The sequence below is a fragment of the Hyperolius riggenbachi genome, chromosome 2 (genome assembly GCF_040937935.1).
Source record: "Hyperolius riggenbachi isolate aHypRig1 chromosome 2, aHypRig1.pri, whole genome shotgun sequence".
Taxonomy (NCBI): Eukaryota; Metazoa; Chordata; class Amphibia; order Anura; family Hyperoliidae; genus Hyperolius; species Hyperolius riggenbachi.
The window spans coordinates 561598017-561622254 of record NC_090647.1 but is presented as its reverse complement, the minus strand read 5'-3'; the positions used below and the strand labels follow the sequence as shown (position 1 = coordinate 561622254).

The 24238-nt window shown below is 53.0% G+C and overlaps 1 protein-coding gene across 2 annotated transcripts in view; it reads right to left on the bottom strand.

The window, feature by feature from the left end:
- Positions 1-24238, bottom strand: part of LOC137545166 (uncharacterized) — a 155121-nt gene that overhangs the window by 77410 nt on the left and 53473 nt on the right. The window lies entirely within an intron of this gene.

The window sequence follows — 24238 nt, the reverse complement described above, 5'->3', positions numbered from 1 at the left end:
TTATATGGACACTGGGGTGTGGCATCTGTCAGCTCCGCCCCCACACAGGAATGTTTGTGCAACACACAGAATAGCCTGAGGCCCTCATGTAAGAATCTCTGTAAATATCGCTGTTCAGTTGCCAAGACAGAGAACCGCCTCATGTTGCAACGCTGTGACTCATGAGACCTGCTGGTTAGTCGTTATATACAGTACACGGCAATTTATACTAAATACTGAGGCTAAGTTAAGAAAAAAACAGCTCATATATTTAACTGCTCTGCGACTGCCTAACACCGATGGGAGGTCGCAGAGTCAGGGCCGGCGCTACCATAGAGGCAAAGGAGGCAATTGCTCCAGGGCCCCAGAACCCGTAGGGGCCCCCAATGGCTACAAGACGAAAATACAATTTTTTCAAAAACACCTTACAGTTTGAGAAAATCGATTTTAAATTTTCAAAGGAAAAAAAAAAAATACACATTTAAAAACCCAGTAAATCCACCTTAAGGCCTGGTGCACACCAAAACCCGCTAGCAGATTTTGAAACGCTTTTTTTTATTTTTCTACGGCGTTTTGCTAGCGTTTTGCGGATTGCTGCAGCAGATTTCAGTATAGTACACTTCATATATTGTTACAGTAAAGCTGTTACTGAACAGCTTCTGTAACAAAAACGCCTGCAAAACCGCTCTGAACTGCCGTTTTTCAGAGCGGTTTGCGTTTTTCCTATACTTTACATTGAGGCAGAAACGCATCCACAATCCAAAAAATGCCTCACCCCAGGAGGATTCGTTTCTGCAAAACGCTTACCGTTCTGGTGTGCACCACCCCATTGAGATACATTGACCAAGCGGATCCGCAGCCGCAAGCGGATCCGAAAACGCCCAAAAAGCCGCTCGGTGTGCACCAGCCCTAAATGCTAGAAACCCTAAATTTGCAGGATATGTTAAGGAGATCATTGGGAGTAAAAGGAAAAAAAAACAATTTTTCAAAAAGACAGTTTTTGAGAAAATCGATTTTAAAGTTTCAAAAGAAAAAAAATTATACTATTAAATGCGGTAAATGTCACTTTAGTAGCAAACCTAACGGTAGTGTAATTTTACATGTATCAAAAGAAAGAGCAATCAATTTCCTGATGGGGTTTCCAGGGGGTCTATACGCAGCCGCAGCGCTTTGGACAGGGATCGCTATACAGCCGCAATATGGCTGTATGAAGATCCCTGGCATTTTTTTCTATTTTCCCAACCATTTTTTTTATGTTTAGAGTGTGGAAATTTTTTTTTTTTTTTTTTTTTAAATTATGTGGGATCCCCCCTCCTGAAACTTTTTAACCCCTTGTCCTCCATGCAGGCTGGGATAGCCAGAATGTGGAGCTCCGACCGATTCACTCCCTCACTATACCAGCTGCAAAAAATTGTTGCTAAAACCGGCCCTGCGCGGAGTGGCTCCCCCAGGACCACCTAACACTGATTGGCGTCAAGAGCGGTGGGCAGAGATTAGTGAGAAATGCGCGCGGATGTGCACGCATTCCCCTGCCTGCCAGCCGTAGTCAGAGCTGGCAGGCTGTTATGGAAAAAAACCTGTTATTTCAGTTTGTACAGCGCTGCAATCTAGTCCAACACTGTACAGGGGACAGCTTTGTCACTGAGCTGTCCCATCAAGTGGCTCACAATCTGATCCCTCTCATAGGCTATGAGAGGTGATCTCGGGGAGGGATACATAAAAAAAAAAAACACGTTCTTAATAAAATCGCAGCAGCAATCAGATCCCACCAACAGGGGGGGGGGGGGGAAATCACTTGTGTGCTGAGTTGTATGGCTGAGCAATAAACTGAAAACCTGTAACTAAAGAAAGTTCCCCTGGGGGGTACTCACCTGGGGAGGGGGAAGCCTCCGGATCCTATCGAGGCTTCCCCCGTCCTCCTGTGTCCCATGGCGGTCTCGCTGTGCCCCTCCAAACAGTGGGGATGTAAATATTTACCTTCCCGGCTCCAGCGCAGACACAGTATCGGCTCTCTGCTCGGAGATAGACGGAAATAGCCGATCGCTATCTGTCCGCTGCACTGCGCAGGTGCAAGTCTCCTGCGCCTGCGTAGTAGAGCGGACCCGACAGAGATCGGCTATTTATTATTATTATTTAGTATTTATATAGCGCCGACATATTACGCAGCGCTGTACAGTGTGTATATATATATATCTTGTCACTAACTGTCCCTCAAAGGAGCTCACAATCTAATCCCTACCATTGCCATATGTCTATATTATGCAGTGTAAGTACTGTAGTCTAGGGCCAATTTTTTAGGGGGAGCCAATTAACTTATCCGTATGTTTTTGGAATGTGGGCGGAAACCGGAGTGCCCGGAGGAAACCCACGCAGACACGGAGAGAACATACAAACTCTTTGCAGATAGTGCCCTGGCTGGGATTCGAACCAGGGACCCAGCGCTGCAAGGCGAGAGAGCTAACCACTATGCCACCGTGCTGCTAGGCTATTTCCACCTATTTCCGTGCTGAGAGCCGCAACAGCGCCCCCACTGGAGCCAGGGAAGGTAAATATAGCAAGCCTTGTCAGGCTTGTCGAGGGAGGATTGCGGGACGCTTCGGGGGAGCCAGAGCTGGACTGCCTGCAGCTACAGGGGAGGGGCAAGTCTCATTGGGACCCTGAGGCTTACCCCTCCCAAGGTGAGTATCCCCCAGGGGACTTATTTTTGTTAGAGTCTCTTTAAAGCGCCTGGTCACTGGGAGTTTACACCCACCTCCTTGTCCTAATGGAGGGGTTGACATAAGAGATGAGGCTCCCCCTGATGGAGGAGAAAGTCCAACCGTCTTACAGAAGAGACGAAATGTGGCAAAAACGTAATTTTTTATGTTTTTCCCATTACCATCGTAATTCTGAAAACGACGTGTAATTGTAATTAGCATTTTGTGGTAATCACTAGTACAGAATAACTGAAGACTGAGGAGAATGTCCTTGCTCTGTAACATTATCCTGCACAAGTCTAAGGGCCAGTTCACACTCACAAGGCAAATCGCCATTGAAGCACGATCGTGTTTTTGCCGCGATTTGCATTGTGATTCCTGTTCAATAGAATGATAATCACATCGCAGTCATCCCCAAAGCACTGCATGCAGCACATATGTGAATTATGGTAACTGCATACACTGCAGTGAGAATGAGCCCATAGATACACTTTAGTAACAGCGTTTGCTGAAGCGGTAAAATGCACCCAAGTGTGAAGCCTCCTGGAGCTGAGGCCAGTGTACAGACATTCCTATTGTCACACACAAGTAAAGGCGAGTACATGACCTGGATAAGCCCCATAGGTTCCCCTTCCCCTGAAAACACCAGGCTGTGACAATTATTTGGAATACCAAGGCCACAGCTTTTATTAACATTAATTTCTGGTTACATTCCAATCCTAAAAAACATGTTAGTATACAATAATCAATTTTCTCAACAAACAATCACTATTTCCCGTAACCAGATTTCCTTTTCCTCTTCTTTCGGCAACCACAATCATTTCGTTGCAGAGTCCCCTGCCAAGGCCGCCATCACCAAAGTAGCCGCAAGCCATGTTCCATCTCAGCTCTGCGGGTAACTTTATTACGTCCTTATTGTGATTATGCCTCCAAGTCGGCCTTACAAAGGACCCGCCACCGCATTCTGGGAGTTGCGCCTCAACCCCGAATGCCCCGCCACACGCTGAGGGCGGCCTCCGCAGCCTCCCTCAGCCCAAACAGGAACGCCTCGTTCCCGACATCATTAAGATGGACGCCATCGTGCCTGAAGAAAGAAGAGTCCTTTTCCAGTAGCTTGTGTCGAACTGACAATCCCCCTCTTTTGCATACAAATTTGGCAATGGCTTTGTTTATCTTCCAACGGGCTCGGTTAATTTTTGCGTATGGGACCAGAGGGCGCCACCGCATTCTGGGTATCATTTCCGACCAGACCACCACCACCCCGGGGCAGAGATCCCTAACTCTAACCATGAAGTATTTTAAGTCCGTCATTAGGTCGTACGTTGAAAGCCAGCCCAGGTCATTCCCTCCTATATGCAGCATTAGCACATCAGGGGGACCCCAAAGCCGTGTCAGCCGGGCGAACTTGGATTTTAGTCTCTCTAGCGTAAGGCCCGGGTACCCAAACCAGTGCACCTCTGCGTCTTCTGTACTCATGCTCAAGTTCCTTCCCCCGCTGCGCTGAGTTGCCCGTCGTTCTGCCCATACCACGTAGGAGTGCCCCACTATCCATACTTTGCATCTGGGCTTGGGTGTATCTGTGAAGGTAATAATTGGCACATTTAGAAATTATTATTTTTTTTTTTTTTTTTTTTATCGATATGTCTTGTATGTCGACCTCCCTCCCCTTAGGGCCCCCCCTTGCCCTAGTATTGTTCTACCAAGTGGGGGCGGATGTAAAGCTTGAACCTCCCTGATTTCCATCTGCCCAATTTGCGAAGCCTCTGATCACTCAAGCCCCTTGCCGCCCCTTCTGTGGCGGCCCCAATGCGGAATGAATGTGACCCGTATTCCTCTGACCTGCAACCGACATAAGTCAAGCAGCGCTTAAGTACTGCAACAAATTGATAACGGGAAAGGGCTGATCCATCTTTGTGCTGTAGCAGTGGCCCTCCCCCCGTTGGGTGTTCCCTCATAAATTGCGTAAAGAGCCCGAGAGGGCACGTGGGGCATCCAGGCCTTACCCTCAACGTCAATGTCGCCCCTTTTCCCCTCTGATCTGTCTTGGATTTTGGTATGTGGATGAACAGGGCCTCTTTTCCCATGGAAACTTGTGTGACCTGCAACCCTCCCCGGTCCTTTTTACGCTGGCTAACCAATTCCCCCAGGCGTAGGGCCCCGTGGAAGGCTATTGAGAAGGCTAGGCTGAACAACTTCCTCTCATGCTCGTCCCGACAAACATTACCCATGCCTACCATAATATCCCTGAGTAGTGGGAGAGTAATGGGACGTCTCTTGTCCGTAGCTTTTGGGCCCCTGCGAAAACCTTTTATTGCCTGCCTGAAAAGGAAGTCTTTCGTTATATCTCCACCCCCTTTGAGCTTGAACATGAAGGCTAGCGCCGCCATGCCCCGGTCTACCGTTGCCGGCGAGCAGCCTCTCTGGAACATTTCACCCAAAAATGCGAGGAGGCGTTCCCTGTCTGTTCCCCAACCTGCATGAGCTGTCCCTGAGCTGGCCTGGAAATCCGCCCACTGCCTCCATACCCGGGAATATGCCCTCCAGGTGCTCTCCGCTAGTGATTGCCTGACCCAGCCTGCCATTATGGCGAGATGATGTCCCAAAGGTGTTGTGGTACCTGTACCGGTAGGGCATGCGATTGCGGAGCCAGCTCCCGGAAACGTTCCAGCTGAAAACGAGATAAAGCATCAGCTATACCGTTAGATATTCCCGGCAGGTGGACGGCTCTAAATTTAATGTTGTGCCTTAGGCATTGCAGTACAAAGTGCCTGACTAGGTTGACCACCGGCCCTGAGGTGGATGTCAGCTTATTCACCACCGCTACCACCGCCATATTGTCGGTATTGAAAACCACGTCTTTATTAGCCAGCGCTGGGCCCCATACTTCGGCAGCGACTACCAGCGGAAAGAATTCTAGTAGGGCCAAGTTTCTTATCAGAGGGGACCTGCGCCAAGCCGGTGGCCACCGGCCATGGCTCCACTGTCCTTGGAAGTATGCCCCAAACCCGATACTACCGGATGCGTCAGTAAACAGCTGCAACTGCTCGCTGCCCACCTGCTTCTCCAACCACAGCGTTCTCCCATTGTAATCCTGTAGGAAGTGTTCCCACACTCTTAGATCCTCCTTCCCCTCCGCCTTGATCCTAACATGGTGTTGTGGGTTCGTGACCCCCGCTGTCATAAAGGCCAGTCTCCTGCAGAAAATCCTGCCCATCGGCATAACGTTACATGCAAAGTTCAGCTTCCCCAACAACGACTGCAGTGCCCTTAGAGTTATTTTCTTAGCCGCTATTGCCCTTGCTACCTCCCCTCTTAAGTCTGACAACTTGTCCTGTGGGAGCCTGTATTCCATTGCCCCTGAGTCGATCTCGATTCCCAGGAACCGAATCACCTCGGTGGGGCCCTCAGTCTTTTCTGGCGCTAGGGGCACCCCAAACTCCTGAAAGGAATCCTGTAATGTTGTCAACATTAATGCGCAGTCCTCTGACTTAGCCGGGCCCACGCACAAGAAATCATCCAGATAGTGCACCAAGCCCCTTAGGCTGGATCTCTTTCGCACTACCCACTCCAAGAAGGAGCTAAAGGCCTCAAAATAAGCGCAAGATATAGCACATCCCATAGGGAGGCAGCAGTCTATGTAGTACCCCCCGCCCCATTGGCATCCCAACAAGTGAAGACTATCCTGGTGAACCGGCAGTAACCGGAAGGCCGATTCGATATCTACCTTTGCCATGAGTGCCCCTCTTCCCATGTCCTTGACTAAGGCTGTAGCCTGGTCGAATCTCGTGTAAGTCACTGCCGACAGTTCCGCGCTTATCCCATCATTCACCGACTCCCCCTTTGGGTGGGAGAGGTGGTGGATCATGCGGAATTTGCCCGGTTCCCTCTTTGGCACGACCCCTAGTGGCGAAATGTGAAGGTTGGGGATGGGGGGAGTTATGAAAGGTCCAACCATTCTTCCCAATTCTACCTCTTTGTCTATCTTTTGTTGCACTATGTGCGGGAACTGGAGGGCTGATTTTAGGTTTTTGCAGTGCGTCGTTGGTGAAGTGGTCCGTGAAGGTATTCGAAAGCCGTGAGTGAAACCGTGTATTAGCAGGTCTGCATCCTCCCTGTTGGGGTATTTATCTAGCCATGGCTGCATCCCTGCGATGCTCACCGGTGACCTCCCCTTTGCCAGCCTGCTCGTGAGATTTTTGCCCTGTTCGGAGCCTTTTGTAGCACTTCTCCCACGTATGGTTAAGGCCGCCGCAGGCGGAGCATTCGTGCTTGTAGCGGCAGCTAGTGCCCCATTTGCATGCGCCATTGTTGTAAAGCCAGCACGCCCCGTTCTTACGCAATGCCGGCGACCCTGCTTGGGGACCGCCGGCTGCCCCTGAAAAGGGGGGTTGGTTACCTCGCAGCACACTGTATCCGCATCCCCCCTGTGATCCAGCCGACCCCGACGAGGTCGATTTAGGATCTGTGAAAAGACGTGTCCATAGGGGGAGGTCTTTTTGGTCCCACCCTAATGAGGGCCAGACCGCCATGCGCTGGCGATATTGCTCATCGTACTTTAGCCATGCTGTCCCCCCATAAGTGCGATATGCATCTATTATGCTGTCTAGGTAGCAGAAGAGGGAGGAGCATAATTCCGGCGTCTTTTCCCCGATTATGCTCCCCAATGTGACGAATGCCTGCAACCAATTCATAAAGGTTCTAGGTATTAGTCTGACCCTCCTTCTAAACTCGTCCTTGCTCCTACGATGTTCTTTGCCCCTTTCCCATTTCTCGAGTGGGAAACGGTCCAGGGAAAGGAGTGAGAAAATGTCAAAATATTCCCGTTTCCACACTTTTTTCTTTAGTTTCTTTTTTAAGTGAGTACCTAGAGGACCTTCGTATACCACATAGGTGTTTCTCTTCGCTGCGTCTGCCACCTGACCTCTACGCGGCCGTTTTTTATCCCTTGCGCGCGAGGTCCTGTCTGCGCTGGTGCTGCTGGCGCGTGAGCAACTACGGCTCCTGTCCGCGGGCTTCTGCTTGCGCGCGCGCTTTTGTCCGCTTGCGCATGAGGCCGCGTTGGTGCTTGAGCTAGCGTGGCTTGAGCCCCTGCAGCTCTCGAGATCCCTGTCCGGTACCCCGCTAGCAGCTTCTCCTTGCCTGCTCTGCATCCCCGCTATCATTTCCCTCATGTTTTGTAACAGACTCATCTGAGCTGACCATAAGGGGTTGGGTGGTGCATTATTAGCCGTAAAGGCCGATTGGGAATTTTTTGTTAAGTACCCCTGTTGGCCCCCTTCCCGTCCCATGCAATAATCATCTACTAAACATTCTTCGTCAGTCTCCTCTCCAGTGGCGATCTCCTCACCTGAGTCTGCCGCCATAGGCGCCACTGATCCTGTTCCTGGTGACCCTCTACCCCGAGCATCTTGCTCCAGGGGGTGTCCGGTGCCTTGCTCCATAGCCTGGTGCGTCTGCGGTAGTAGGAGTGCAGCCACCCCTTCCACACATCCGAGAGCCATCGTTCTCCCCTGTGTGTTGCCTCTGCTCTGCGCCGGAGCCTCCCCGGCGTCATGCTTCCCTCGCTGCTTTTGAGCACTGCTCCCATGGGAGCCTGCCATCTGCGACCTGCTTGCCGTTGTATTATTGGTGCGTGTCTCCTTGTGAGCACGGCCCCTGTCGGAGCCTGCCGTAGCTGTCTTGTTTTTTCTGCCCTTCCGGGAATGTTCTGTCCCTCCGTTTTTGATTTCTTTCCCCCGGCTTTTCTTCTGTTGTTGGTCCTTGTCCCTCCCGCCTCTCCCCTTGGAGGTGTGTTTCTTGGGCCGGATGCGTGCTGGGATATCCCCGGGGACAGGGGCCTCGGGCTGAGCGGGCCAGGGTGGGGGGATGGCAGGCGTGGGGGCCAGGGGGGGCAGAGGGCCTGCCGCTGGTGCTTGGCGTAGCTGTGGGGGTGGCAGCAGGGTATTGGATGAGGGTGGGGGCGGGAGGGGTGCTTGGGGGGCGCAGGCCCACTCTGGGGTGACCCCCTGCGGGCCTCCCGGATGATCCCTGGCGAGGTAATGAATAGAGGGGAAGAGGAGAGAGGGTGGAGGAAGGGTGACGGCTGCGTGTGGGGGCAGGAGGGGTGCTGGGGGGTTGCGGGCATACCCCGGAAGGTCCCCCTGTGTGTCTCCCAGGTGGTCCCTGGCGTGGGAATGCGGTATGGGGGTGAGGGGGGTGAGGATCGGGAAGTCGCCAGAAGGGGGCGCGCTGGTAGAGGATGGTCGCGGGTGACCCTGCGCGTCCCCGGGGTGATGGGCGCATGCGCTTATAGGGGGTGGACGCGGATGGCAATCCGCGTCCCCCGAGCAGAGTGCGCGTGCGCTGCTTTGGCATTGTTCCAGGGGAATGGCTGCGTCCGCCGGGAGGTCCAGTGGCGTCACTTCCGGGTCGACCCTGAGGACTTCCAGGTCGACGCCATTTTGCCGGAGCCCGCTCTGGAGATGGGCGGAAGCCGCGGATGCGCCCTTCTTCTTCTTCTTGGCCCTGCCCGCTCCAGAGGTAGCCGGCGGGGAAAGCCGGCGGGCGGAGCAGGGAGGTTCCGGGAGGCCTGTACATTGCCCCGACTTGTCCCGGGGTTTAGAGGAAGTGCCGACAGCGGCCTTTTTCTGGGGCATGTATTTACTTTTCTGGCCTCTCGTGGTAGGGCCAGGGGGGTTGGATCTGGAGGAGGACTTGCCTCGGGCTTGCTCAGGGATGGTGCAGGCAGGCACCGGGCTGCCGCGGGAGGTGCGGGAGGGGGGTTTTGAGGGGGGGAGGCTGTGTGGGCCCTTGTGGATGCCCGGACTGGGAGTCTTCCTGGACCCTGGAGCCCCCTGCCTCGCTGGGGAACCTGATGGGCTGAATCTGGAGGGGGCCTTCCGACTTCTGGACTGAGGTAAGCCGGGGGCACGGCCCTCCTGCAAATCCAAGTACCCCATCTGTCCCTCTATCCACCCCATTCCTCCTGCTGCGGCCTGCCTCTTAACTCTCTCCAAAAGTTCTGCCAATGCTGCTGCCTCCATGGCTGGCCACGTCCAGGCCCCCCCAAAACTATAGCAAAAGTCCTTACTGTGTCCTTAGTGGGAGGATGCGTGCGTGTTTGCCTGTCCGAGAACCTTGTGCTGCTCTGCTGGTCTCTTGGGTTGAAAGGAAGTCCCTTTGTCTGTCCTGACCATATCAAAGGCTAGCAGATTCCTGCCCGCCTTTGTTTGACACCTTTCACCCAAGCTGACCTATCGGGATGTCTGGGGTCACCTTTCGCCCATCCAGGTCATGTGCTCTGGTCGCTTAGCCCTGCCCAGCTCTGGAGCTCTCTTTACAGGCGTAACCTCTGCTGCTGTGTTCAGCAATACACCACGTGACATCTACCTATCATACTGCTTGGAGTGTTTCTATGTGACTGGAGTCCAGGGTTTAGCAGTGTCTGTCTCTTATATGGACACCGGGGTGTGGCATCTGTCAGCTCCGCCCCATGCAGGAATGTTTGTGCAACACACAGAATAGTCTGAGGCCCTCATGTAAGAATCTCTGTAAATATCGCTGTTCAGTTGTCAAGACAGAGAACCGCCTCATGCTGCAACGCTGTGACTCATGAGTTCTGCTGGTTAGTCGTTACGGGGTTAGCCGCGGGTTACGGGGGGTTAGGGGGAAAGACTGGGGTGTAGCGGCATAGCTAGCATAGTTGCCCCAGTACAGGGAGTTTAGTTGCCCCAGTATGGCTAGTATAGTTACCCCAGTATAGCTAGCATGGTGCCCCAGTATAGCTAGCATGGTGCCCCAGTATAGCTAGCATGGTGCCCCAGTATAGCTAGCATGGTGCCCCAATATAGCTAGCGTGGTGCCCCAGTATAGCTAGTATAGTGCCCAGTATAGCGCCTAGTATAGCTAGCATAGTGTCCAGTATAGCTAGTATAGTCCCAGGATGGGTAGGTAGCAGTGCCGGGACAAGCTTCTCCAGCAACAGAGGCAGAGGTTCCAAAGTGCGCGCCCCCACACACACACCATAAGTAAAAAAGCTCAGTATTCCCACTATCCAAAGTCGCCGTCCCCATTACATCAAGTTGACTAGATGTCTCCTCAGTACCATAGTGGGGGCAGTAGAGTATTGAGGAGACAGCTAGTCACCTTATCTGCCGTGTGTAGCGCCGCTCCAACCTCTGCTTCTGCCCAGCCCTGTCCTCAAGGAAACCTAGATTAAATTCCTTAGCTTGAACAAGATTATGAAAAGATACAAGGCAGAGTTATGGAATGCATGTATACTGGAACAGACCTAGTGCAAAAGAAGAGAAGACTTCCTAATGAAAGATTCTGATTAGACGCCCGGAGCAATTGCTCCCTGTCTCCACCTGCTTCGCTTTTCATTTAGGCTAGGTCCACACTAGGCACGGTGGCAGGACGGACACTGCAGTCCAGGATTAGGGGGAAGTACCACCAGACCGCAAACTGATCCGTTTTTCAAAAAAAGTGCATCTGTTTTGCATCCGTTAACGTTCCGTTTTTTTACCCCAAAAAGCGGACAGAAAACGTCTCTATGCTTTTCTATGGAATTTGGCCATTAGGAAGGTAGTGGGAGGAGTTTTTGGGCCAATAATCAATCATTTTTCATCCGTTTTGGGTGCTATTTTGCCTGTGGAGATGGAGTTGCGTTTTCCCATTGCTTTTCACTATCCATCCGTGGTCCGTAAAAATGCAGCAATTCCGGACCTTCCGTTCATTTTTTGAAAACGGGTCCCTGCAAACGCAGACGGATCCGTTTTTTTCTTGGGTGAGGATGGCTGCTATTTTTAACATTAGTATCCGGGACTCCGTTTTTCATCAGGGCTGAAAAACTGAGCCACGGATACGTTTCCGGACCTAGTGTGGACTAGGCCTTACTCTGATTCGCTTTGCTCTGGTTATGACAAATCCTCCCCAACATGTGGGCAGACAAACTACACTGAACAAGAGAGGCAATTGCTGCTACAGGTAACAACTTTCTTGGCGCCAGACTTAATAAATCAGCAGCGCTTATACACACCATGCAATTTTCTCATCAGATTAATGGGAAATTTCCGATCAATCTATAATCTCTTGCATGTCTAATCTGCTTCCTGAAGAGAGGAAGGGATCGATTTTGACATGAGTACTGCACAAAATCAATCCCTTTCTCAATCATAAGCAGCTTGGACATGCTAGAAATTATCGAAAGATGTAAAATTTCCCATCCATCTGACAAAAAAAATGCATAGTGTGTACCAGACATACGACAGATATCAAGTGGAACTGCAGCTTCGACAGAACTCTGCCTACCCTAGCAGTAAGTCTTCAGGGCCTTTCTAATGGCTGGTATACACCATGTAATTTCCTGTCATATAGACAGGTAGATTGATAATTTCTAACAGGTCTCATCTGATTTCCGTTTTTTTCTGATCAGTTTTGTAAAGTTGATCAGAAAATCGATCAGAAAAATGATCATAGATCAGATTGGACCTATCAGAAATTATCTAATCGACACGTCTGTTTGACGGGAAATTGCATGGTGTGTACCAGGCATAAACAATAAGATTCTCCAGGCGATGGATCGTCCAATTTGATCATAATATCGATTGGAAACTATCGTTCGGGCCCACTAATGAAAAGAAAGCTGCTATGCAATTCAATCAGATTAATGGAATAGATCCAAAAAATGGATCAATTCCATCAATCTGTTCGAATTGCATAGCAGCTGATATTACAATTGACTACAAAAGACTGAATGATCAATAGAGCCGCTAAAGGCTGCCCTGTACACACGCTGGACTGTAGACAGCTGAGGCAGCTGATAATAACTGCCTCTGCTAATAATCTGGCATTTGTACGTTGGGCAAAATCAATCTAGTGTGTATGCACCTGGAACCTTATAGATTTAATTATACTTACCTGAGGTTTTCTCCAGCTCCAAGTACTCCATAGGCTCGCTCTCCTCCTCCCCGGCCCCTCCGTTATTCTACAGTCTTCTCAGGGAATATGTACAATCGACGCCAGTCGCACTGAACTGTGCTAGTGTGGCTGCGCGATTACGTTGCCATTGCGCTCCTGTAACTCATGGTGACTGGACATATTACCGGAGAAGAATGTAGAATAATGGAGCAGCCGGAGAGGACGGCGAGGGAGCCTATGGAGTACATAGGGCTGGAGGAAGCCCCAGGTAAGTATAAATTCATCTATTTTTAAGGTCTCAGATTTTGAGACAACTGGAGCAAAGTTGACCAGAAAATACAGAAAGACCTGTAGCATGTATAAGCTGAAATCTGACTAGTTGCTTTGGGCAACTACAACAGTATTCTTGCCAGCAATCTTGAGGACTGACCTGGCCCAGTCTGCCCAGGGCATCCCACACTTGGTGCAGCCAATTGCCATCTTGTCCAGCATCCTCTCCTTGCTGCCAGCAAAAATTTCTAGCACTGCATTCCCACTGATGTCCCAGCCCCATCATAACCTGCCTGAGCCTGTCTTTCTCTGCTCTTCACAGCTGCTTGTTACGGTCCAGTAACTCCAGGATCTTGCTGGCTTCTTCCACCCTCAGGAAGCTGAGAAGTGAGGACTAGCATCTCCATTCCCTGGTTATTCATCATGTCGCTGGCCAAAAAGAACTTTCACTTCAGATGGGGAGGCAGCATTTAATTAGCGTGCCGCTAGCATCATGCAGGCTGGGCTCTGCTACTTAAAGCAGCCAGTCTGCATCCACAACTCATGCTGTACTACAGGGCACCTGAACCCCCTTTAGCTGTCATCTCTTTGATAACAGCGCTGGCCAATTATGATGACACAGAGGGGGGTGGGTAAAGGAAGTTTTTCGGGTGACAAAAAAATGTGCGGTGCTACAAGGTACGGGGACTTGTGCAACTGCCAGGCGAGCAGCCGTTCCTTGCCCTGTTCCAGACGGGCATGTGAGGAGAGGAGTTGGGCAGCTGGGCATGTGATGAGAGCGGAAAGAGGCAGGCAGCCGGGCAGGTAAAAAAAAGTGGAGATGAGGTGGGCAGCTGGCCATGTGAGGAAAGCGGAGAGGTGGAGGGCAGGCATGCATGTAGAGGGGAGATGAATGCGCCCTCACGGCACTGCGCCCAGAGGCTGGTGCCTGTCCAGCCTCTGCTTCATCCCGGCCCTGGTAGGTATTGCCCCAGTATAGCTAGTATAGTGCCCAGTATGGGTAGGTAGTGCCCCAATATAGCTAGTATAGTGCCCAGTATAGCTAGTATAGTGCCCAGTATGGGTAGGTAGTGCCCCAATATAGCTAGTATAGTGCCCAGTATAGCTAGTATAGTGCCCCAGTATAGCGCTCAGTATAGCTAGTATAGTGCCCCAGTATAGCTAGTATAGTGCCCCAGTATAGCTAGTATAGTGCCCAGTATAGTGCTCAGTATAGGTAATATAGTGCCCCAGTATAGCTAGTATAGTGCCAAGCCAGTATAGTGCTCAGTATAGGTAATATAGTGCCCCAGTATAGCTAGTATCGCTATAGAGGATAGTCCCGTGGCCCAACTGCAAACGTCCCACGGACCAGCAGTGGGCCGCGGACCACAGGTTGGGGACCCGCGTTAGGTGGTCTTGGGGGAGCCACTCTGCGACCGCCCATCGGCGTTAGGCGGTCGCAGAGCAGTTAAATATATGAGCTGTTTTTTTTCTTAACTTATCCTCAGTATTTAGTATAAGTTTCCGTGTACTCTGTACTGTATAATACAGTAGAGTACACGGCAACTTATACTAAATACTGAGGCTAAGTTAAGAAAAAAAACAGCTCATATATTTAACTGCTCTGCGACCGCCTAACGCCGATGGGTGGTCGCAGAGTGGCTCCCCCAGGGCCGCCTAACGCCGATGGGCAGTAGCAGAGTTGCTCCCCCAGGACCGCCTAACACCGATGGGAGGTCGCAGTGTGGCTCCCCCTGGACCGCCTTACACCGATGGGCAGTCGCAGAGTGGCTCCTCCAGGACCGCCTAACGCCGATGGGCGGTCGCAGAGTGGCTACCCCAGGACCGCATAACACCGATGGGAGGTCACAGAGTGGCTCCTCCAGGACCGCATAACACCGATGGGAGGTCGCAGTGTGGCTCCCCCTGGACCGCCTTACACCTAGGCCTGAAAGATAAATCGAATTTAAATCGAAATCGCGATCACCAAGATCACAATTTCAGAATCGACAAAGCGGCAAATATCGCGATCACGTCATTTCCACATGGGGAAGTTTGAAGAAACGCCTTCAAACTTTCCCAAAGTCCCAGTGCTTGCGGCCCGCAGCGTTGGACATACCTTCCATCCTCTATCGCGCTCTGCCGTTTCTTGTGCTTGGCAAGGAAGTATGCCGTGCATTAGAGCCTGCAGGAGGCAAAGTGGATAGACGGGCATCGCTGGACTCGTGCTTGAAGCTATGTCCAGAACTGATGCAACTTGGGGGACAGAGGAGACACAGAGAGAGACAGCTTGGGCACAGAGACACAAAGGAGGCAAGAGAGAGACCTGGAGGAGGCATGAAGAGGCAAAGGGGGCACAAGGAGAGACAGGGGGACAGAGTGGGAACAAACAGGCACAAAGGGGGGGGGGGGGGGGGGAGACAAAGCTCGATTTGAAGGAAATCGTGAATCGAATCGAAATCGTAATTTTGGACAGAAATCGCTCAATTCAATTTTTTCCTAAAATCGTTCAGGCCTACTTACACCGATGGGCAGTCGCAGAGTGGCTACCCCAGGACCGCATAACACCGATGGGAGGTCACAGAGTGGCTCCCCCAGGACGGCCTAACACCGATGGGAGGTCACAGAGTGGCTCTCCCAGGACCGCCTAACACCGATGGGAGGTCACAGAGTGGCTCCTCCAGGACCGCCTAACACCGATGGGAGGTCACAGAGTGGCTCCCCCAGGACCGCCTAACACCAATGAGAGGTCACAGAGTGGCTCCCCCAGGACCGCCTAACACCGATGGGAGGTCGCAGTGTGGCTCCCCCTGGACCGCCTTACACCGATGGGCAGTCGCAGAGTGGCTACCCCAGGACCGCATAACACCGATGGGAGGTCGCAGAGTGGCTCCCCCAGGACGGCCTAACACCGATGGGAGGTCACAGAGTGGCTCTCCCAGGACCGCCTAACACCGATGGAAGGTCGCAGAGTGGGTCCCCCAGGACCGCCTAACACCGATGGGAGGTCACAGAGTGGCTCCTCCAGGACCACCTAACACCGATGGGAGGTCACAGAGTGGCTCCCCCAGGACCGCCTAACACCGAGGGGTAGTCACAGAGTGGCTCCCCCAGGACCGCCTAACACTGATGGGAGGTCACAGAGTGGCTCCCCCAGGACCACCTAACACCGATGGGAGGTCACAGAGTGGCTCCCCCAGGACCACCTAACACCGATGGGAGGTCGCAGAGTGGCTCCCCCTGGACCGCCTAACACCGAGGGGCAGTCACAGAGTGGCTCTCCCAGGACCGCCTAACACCGATGGGAGGTCAGAGTGGCTCCCCCAGGACCACCTAACACCGATGGGAGGTCACAGAGTGGCTCCCCCAGGACCGCCTAACACCGACGTGCAGTCGCAGAGTGGCTCCCCCAGGACCGCCTAACACCAATGGGAGGTCGCAGAGTGGCTCCTCCAGGACCGCCTAACACCGATGGGAGGTCAGAGTGGCTCCTCCAGGACCGCCTAACACCGATGGGAGGTCGCAGAGTGGCTCCTCCAGGACCACCTAACACCAATGGGAGGTCGCAGAGTGGCTCCTCCAGGACCGCCTAACGCCGATGGGCGGTCGCAGAGTGGCTCCCCCAGGACCACATAACACCGATGGGAGGTCACAGAGTGGCTCCCCCTGGACCGCCTTACACCGATGGGCAGTCGCAGAGTGGCTACCCCAGGACCGCCTAACACCGATGGGCAGTCACAGAGTGGCTCCCCCAGGACCGCCTAACACCGATGGGAGGTCACAGAGTGGCTCCCCCAGGACCACCTAACACCAATGGGAGGTCACAGAGTGGCTACCCCAGGACCGCCTAATGCCGATGGGAGGTCACAGAGTGGCTCCTCCAGGACCACCTAACACCAATGGGAGGTCACAGAGTGGCTCCTCCAGGACCGCCTAACGCCGATGGGAGGTCGCAGAGTGGCTCCCCCAGGACCGCCTAACACCGATGGGAGGTCGCAGAGTGGCTCCCCCTGGACCGCCTTACACCGATGGGCAGTCGCAGAGTGGCTACCCCAGGACCGCATAACACCGATGGGAGGTCACAGAGTGGCTCCCCCAGGACCGCATAACACCGATGGGAGGTCGCAGTGTGGCTCCCCCTGGACCGCCTTACACCGATGGGCAGTCGCAGAGTGGCTACCCCAGAACCGCATAACACCGATGGGAGGTCACAGAGTGGCTCCCCCAGGACCGCATAACACAGATGGGAGGTCACAGAGTGGCTCCCCCAGGACCGCCTTACACCGATGGGAGGTCGCAGTGTGGCTCCCCCTGGACCGCCTTACACCGATGGGCAGTCGCAGAGTGGCTACCCCAGGACAGCATAACACCGATGGGAGGTCGCAGAGTGGCTCCCCCAGGACGGCCTAACACCGATGGGAGGTCGCAGAGTGGCTCCCCCAGGACGGCCTAACACCGATGGGAGGTCACAGAGTGGCTCTCCCTGGACCGCCTAACACCGATGGGAGGTCACAGAGTGGCTCCTCCAGGACCGCCTAACGCCGATGGGAGGTCGCAGAGTGGCTCCCCCAGGACCACCTAACGCCGATGGGAGGTCGCAGAGTGGCTCCCCCAGGACCGCCTAACGCCGATGGGAGGTCGCAGAGTGGCTCCCCCTGGACCGCCTTACACCGATGGGCAGTCGCAGAGTGGCTACCCCAGGACCGCATAACACCGATGGGAGGTCGCAGAGTGGCTCTCCCAGGACGGCCTAACACTGATGGGAGGTCGCAGAGTGGCTCCCCCAGGACCGCATAACACCGATGGGAGGTCAGAGTGGCTCCTCCAGGACCGCCTAACGCCAATGGGAGGTCGCAGAGTGGCTCCTCCAGGACCACCTAACACCAATGGGAGGTCGCAGAGTGGCTCCTCCAGGACCGCCTAACGCCGATGGGCGGTCGCAGAGTGGCTCCCCCAGGACCACATAACACCGATGGGAGGTCACAGAGTGGCTCCCCCTGGACCGCCTTACACCGATGGGCAGTCGCACAGTGGCTACCCCAGGACCGCCTAACACCGATGGGCAGTCACAGAGTGGCTCCCCCAGGACCGCCTAACACCGATGGGAGGTCACAGAGTGGCTCCCCCAGGACCACCTAACACCAATGGGAGGTCACAGAGTGGCTACCCCAGGACCGCCTAATGCCGATGGGAGGTCACAGAGTGGCTCCTCCAGGACCACCTAACACCAATGGGAGGTCACAGAGTGGATCCTCCAGGACCGCCTAACGCCGATGGGAGGTCACAGAGTGGCTCCTCCAGGACCGCCTAACGCCGATGGGAGGTCGCAGAGTGGCTCCCCCAGGACCGCCTAACGCCGATGGGAGGTCGCAGAGTGGCTCCCCCAGGACCGCCTAACACCGATGGGAGGTCGCAGAGTGGCTCCCCCTGGACCGCCTTACACCGATGGGCAGTCGCAGAGTGGCTACCCCAGGACCGCTTTACACCGATGGGAGGTCACAGAGTGGCTACCCCAGGACCGCATAACACCGATGGGAGGTCACAGAGTGGCTCCCCCAGGACCGCATAACACAGATGGGAGGTCGCAGAGTGGCTCCCCCAGGACCGCCTAACACCGATGGGAGGTCGCAGAGTGGCTCCCCCTGGACCGCCTTACACCGATGGGCAGTCGCAGAGTGGCTACCCCAGGACCGCTTAACACCGATGGGAGGTCGCAGAGTGGCTCCCCCAGGACGGCCTAACACCGATGGGAGGTCACAGAGTGGCTCTCCCAGGACCGCCTAACACCGATGGGAGGTCGCAGAGTGGCTCCCCCAGGACCGCCTAACACCGATGGGAGGTCACAGAGTGGCTCCCCCAGGACCGCCTAACACCGAGGGGCAGTCACAGAGTGGCTCCCCCAGGACCACCTAACACTGATGGGAGGTCACAGAGTGGCTCCCTCAGGACCACCTAACACCGATGGGAGGTCACAGAGTGGCTCCCCCAGGACCGCCTAACACCAATGGGAGGTCGCAGAGTGGCTCCCCAAGGACCGCCTAACACCGAGGGGCAGTCACAGAGTGGCTCCCCCAGGACCGCCTAACACCGATGTGAGGTCACAGAGTGGCCCCCCAGGACCACCTAACACCGATGGGAGGTCACAGAGTGGCTCCCCCAGGACCGCCTAACACCGATGGGCAGTCGCAGAGTGGCTCCCCCAGGACCGCCTAATTATGGGAGGTCGCAGAGTGGCTCCTCCAGGACCGCCTAACACCAATGGGAGGTCACAGAGTGGCTCCCCCTGGACCGCCTTACACCGATGGGCAGTCGCAGAGTGGCTACCCCAGGACCGCCTAACACCGATGGGCAGTCACAGAGTGGCTCCCCCAGGTCCGCCTAACACCGATGGGAGGTCACAGAGTGGCTCCCCCAGGACCACCTAACACCAATGGGAGGTCACAGAGTGGCTACCCCAGGACCGCCTAACGCCGATGGGAGGTCACAGAGTGGCTCCTCCAGGACCACCTAACACCAATGGGAGGTCACAGAGTGGATCCTCCAGGACCGCCTAACGCCGATGGGAGGTCGCAGAGTGGCTCCTCCAGGACCGCCTAACGCCGATGGGAGGTCGCAGAGTGGCTCCCCCAGGACCGCCTAACGCCGATGGGAGGTCACAGAGTGGCTCCCCCAGGACCACCTAACACCGATGGGAGGTCACAGAGTGGCTCCCCCAGGACCGCCTAACGCCGAAGGGAGGCCACAGAGTGGCTCCCCCAGGACCACCTAACGCCGATGGGAGGTCACAGAGTGGCTCCCCCAGGACCGCCTAACGCCGATGGGAGGTCACAGAGTGGCTCCCCCAGGACCGCCTAACGCCGATGGGAGGTCACAGAGGTACGCTATGCATCTTGCGTCAGGGCCGCGGCCATGGCGAATTGAATGGGGGGAAAAATGATTGGGCCATCACGCTGGCACGGCGGATTGAACTACCGGGCGCACTGGGGGTATATTGCCGCAGTGAACACGAAAGTCGTCTGTTTCAACAGGCTTTTGCATTCGCTTCCCCGCTCGCAATTATCGTTGTTATAGTCCCAGCATAGACCCTTTCTCTGCTGGGCCGGCACAGTGTTCTCCCCGCCGGCCGCTGTTTGAAACGGGGTGTTGTGGTCACCCTTGTACCCATTCCCATATTCCGGCTTGGCTGGGCTACTCAGCGACAGGAAATCGCTTGTGTGCTGAGTTGTATGGCTGAGCAATAAACTGTTAAAACGCCTGGTCACTAGAGGGTGTAAACATGTGGGGTCCTCAAGAATGGTCCTCCTTGTCCTGAAGGGAGGGGTTGACATAAGAGCTGAGGCTCCCCCGATGGAGGAGAAAGTCCAACCGTCTTACAGAAGAGACAAAATGTGGCAAAACGCAATTTTTAATGCTTTTTCCATTAGCATTATAATTACGAAAATGATGTGTAACCGTAATTAGCATTTTGTGGTTATCACTAGTACAGAATAACTGAAGACTGAGGAGAATGTCCTTACTCTAACGTTACCCTGCACAAATCTGAGGGCCAGTTCACACTCACAAGGCAAATAACGATTGAAGCACAATCACATTTTTGCCACGATTTGCATTGTGAGTCCTGTTTAATAGAATCACATCGCCAGGCCAGTTTCTAGGGGCCGTGCGGCAGCCCTGAGCGTAGACAGCCAAAGGGAGCTGCGAACTCTCCCTCCATCTCCCCAGGGGACTTCAGAGTAATTAGCTCAGGGAAGCACTGTATACAGCTACGCTGACTGGCCAGGGGGAAAGGGGGGCAATCTCCCCCCAGGCCACCTTTCATTCAGTGATTTAGGGCAGGTCTGGTGTCTGGTGTATTTGGGTTTGTTGTAAGGCAATATGAAACTTAAGGCTAGCTGATAAAAGTGCAATCAGAGGACAGGCAAGCTGGTAAATATACACAGCATGATGCAGAGCTTGCCTGAAGGGTCCATGGGCAAACATCTGTCTGGTCTCTCCCCATTGTTATTATGACTGCATGTGTGGATAAGGTGTTATACAAGTTGAAAAGTTTTTGACAGTCCCTAGCCTCCAGGAGGGCTACTTTCTGACTTGTATAAGAGACTGGCAGGGACAGGAGTCCTATTACAGGCAAGTAGCCTCGGTGTGATGTGCAATACAGATAAGCTCTCTGCTCCATCTCAGGCTATTCTCAATTTCTCTCCACTCCTCTCTGGGCTAGTGCACGCCAAAATCGCAATAGCAATCGCTAGCAATTTGTGAGTGTGATTTTGTAAAGCGATTTTCAGAGCTATTTTTTAATGAATTGCTCCAAAAAATGCTACACACTGCATGAAGCATTTTTTGGAGCAATTCATAAAAAAAAAAAAAAAAAAAAAAAAAAAAAAAATCGCTCTATTGGGGGGACCTATAGCCCACTACCTATACCAGGGGTCTGCAACCTTTAAGACATAAAGAGCCACTTGGACCCGTTTCCGAAAAGAGAAAAAAACTGGGAGCCGCAAAACCATTATAAAACAAATCGTTAGCAGATATGACCCCCATATGCACAAATCGTTAGCAGATATGACCCCCATATGCACAAATAGTTAGCAGATATGACCCCCATATGCACAATCCTTCGCAGATATGACCCACGTATGCACAAATCCTTCAGCAGATATGACCCCCATATGCACAAATCGTTAGCAGATATGACTACCATATGCACAAATAGTTAGCAGATATGACCCCCATATGCACAAATCGTTAGCAGATATGACCCCCATATGCACAAATCGTTAGCAGATATGACCCCCATACGCACAAATCGTTAGCAGATATGACCCCCATACGCACAAATCGTTAGCAGATATGACCCCATACGCACAAATCGTTAGCAGATATGACCCCCATATGCACAAATCGTTAGCAGATATGACCCCCATACGCACAAATCGTTAGCAGATATGACTCCCATATGCACAAATCGTTAGCAGATATGACCCCCATACGCACAAATCGTTAGCAGATATGACCCCCATATGCACAAATCGTTAGCAGATATGACCCCCATATGCACAATCCAAGCAGATATGACCCCCATACGCACAATCCTTCAGCAGATATGACCCCCATATGCACAATCCTTCAGCAGATATGACCCCCATATGCACAAATCGTTAGCAGATATGACCCCCATATGCACAATCCAAGCAGATATGACCCCCATACGCACAACTCGTTAGCAGATATGACCCCCATATGCACAAATCGTTAGCAGATATGACCCCCATATGCACAAATCGTTAGCAGATATGACCCCCATATGCACAAATCGTTAGCAGATATGACCCCCATATGCACAATCCAAGCAGATATGACCCCCATATGCACAACTCGTTAGCAGATATGACCCCCATATGCACAAGCCTTCAGCAGATATGACCCCCATATGCACAAATAGTTAGCAGATATGACCCCCATATGCACAAATAGTTAGCAGATATGACCCCCATATGCACAAATAGTTAGCAGATATGACCCCCATATGCACAAATCGTTAGCAGATATGACCCCCATACGCACAAGCCTTCAGCAGATATGACCCCCATATGCACAAATAGTTAGCAGATATGACCCCCATATGCACAAATCGTTAGCAGATATGACCCCCATATGCACAATCCTTCGCAGATATGACCCCCATATGCACAATCCTTCGCAGATATGACCCCCATATGCACAATCCTTAAGCAGAATCTGAAAAAAAAAACATTTACTCACCTAGTCACGATCTCCTGTCCCGACCTCCGGTCCCGACCTTGTGGCGCGCAACTCCCACGATCCTCCTCCTACGTCACTTCCTACGTCACGTGCAGGGCTACGGGAAAATGGCCGCCCGAAGCCCTGCACTGCGCTGGTCCGGCGGCCTCTCTGATAGGCTGTCGGCCAGCGACAACAGCGACAGTCACACGCGCCGCAGCCAATCACTCCGGAGCCGCGGCGAAGGGGAAAAAGAGCCGCATGCGGCTCCGGAGCCACGGATTGCCGACCCCTGACCGATACTGAGTGCAACTAGACCTAGCTAACCTATACTGCAGGCACCTATACCTGGCTTCGGCACGAGGGGCACAATTTTTACACTCTCGCACTGGGTTCATTTTAGCCTAGAAACTGCCCTGCACATCGCAGTCATCCCCAAAGCGCTGCATGGAGCACGTATGCAAATTGCAAACGCTGCAGCATACCTCCCAACTTTTTGAGATGAGAAAGGCCTCTTAAGCCACGCCCCTGCCACACCCCTAATCACGCATATCAAAGATTTCATAAGAAAAATGTTTTATAATGCAAACCACACTGGTGCTCTCTATCCTGGTTCATTTTCCTTCATATTAACATTTTACAATTAGTAATATATCAATTTAAAAGGATGGGAATAAAGTTTAGAGTCAAACACATTTTTAGTAGAGAAATACATATAATTACATAGAAAGAGGGACAAAATCCTGAAAGAGGGACAAATGAGGAGGAAAGAGGGACAGTTGGAAGCTATGCTGCAGTGGGAATGATCTCATTTAGATACACTTTAGTAACAGTGTTTGATGAAGCGCCGAGCGGTGAAGCGGTAAAATGCGCCCACGTGTGAAGCCTCCCGGAGCTGAGACCACTGTGCAGATATTCCTATTGTCACACACAAGTAAAGGCGAGTACACTACAGGCGTAACCTCTGCTGCGAGCCGCTGTGTTCCGCAATACACCACGTGACATCTACCTGTCATACTGCTTGTAGTGTTGTCCGGATCATGAACGATTCGGATCTTTGATCCGAATCTATTTTATGAGTCGATCATCCGAATCATCAAAATGAACGATTCGTATCGCAAAAGGGGCGGGGCCAGGAGCGACACGCCCCCTCTCAGCGGGCAGCGGGGTCCTGGAAGCAGGGATCGCTCTGTTGGAAAGGAGCCAGCCTTGCAGGGAGACAGGTAGATGAGAGAGAGGGGACATGGGTGCCACTGCCAGATATGTGTAGAGCACACATTACTGGCTATAACGTGCTGCACATTATAGGCTGCCTGTTCCGTAGTTGTGCACAGTGATCACATGGGAAGCTTTTGGCTCAGCACAGCTCAGTAACTTTGCAGACAGTGTGATTGAAAGGCAATATAATCCTCCTGCACTCGGCACAGCTGCACTTATCTTCTGGGAATGCTTTCTTTCACTGTGCGACCTTTTCTTTCAAAGTGTACAGATGAACATATAGGTGAAATATATGTAAAGCATATGACTTCAGCATGTGGGTATTACGTGCAAACATTTCTGCTCTCTGCTCGTCCCTCCTCCCTTCTCTGTCCACTCCCTGCCCTCTGTCCATCTTCTCCCCTTCTCTGTGTGTCCACTCCCCTCTCCTTCTCCTGTCCACAGACCTGTCCTGC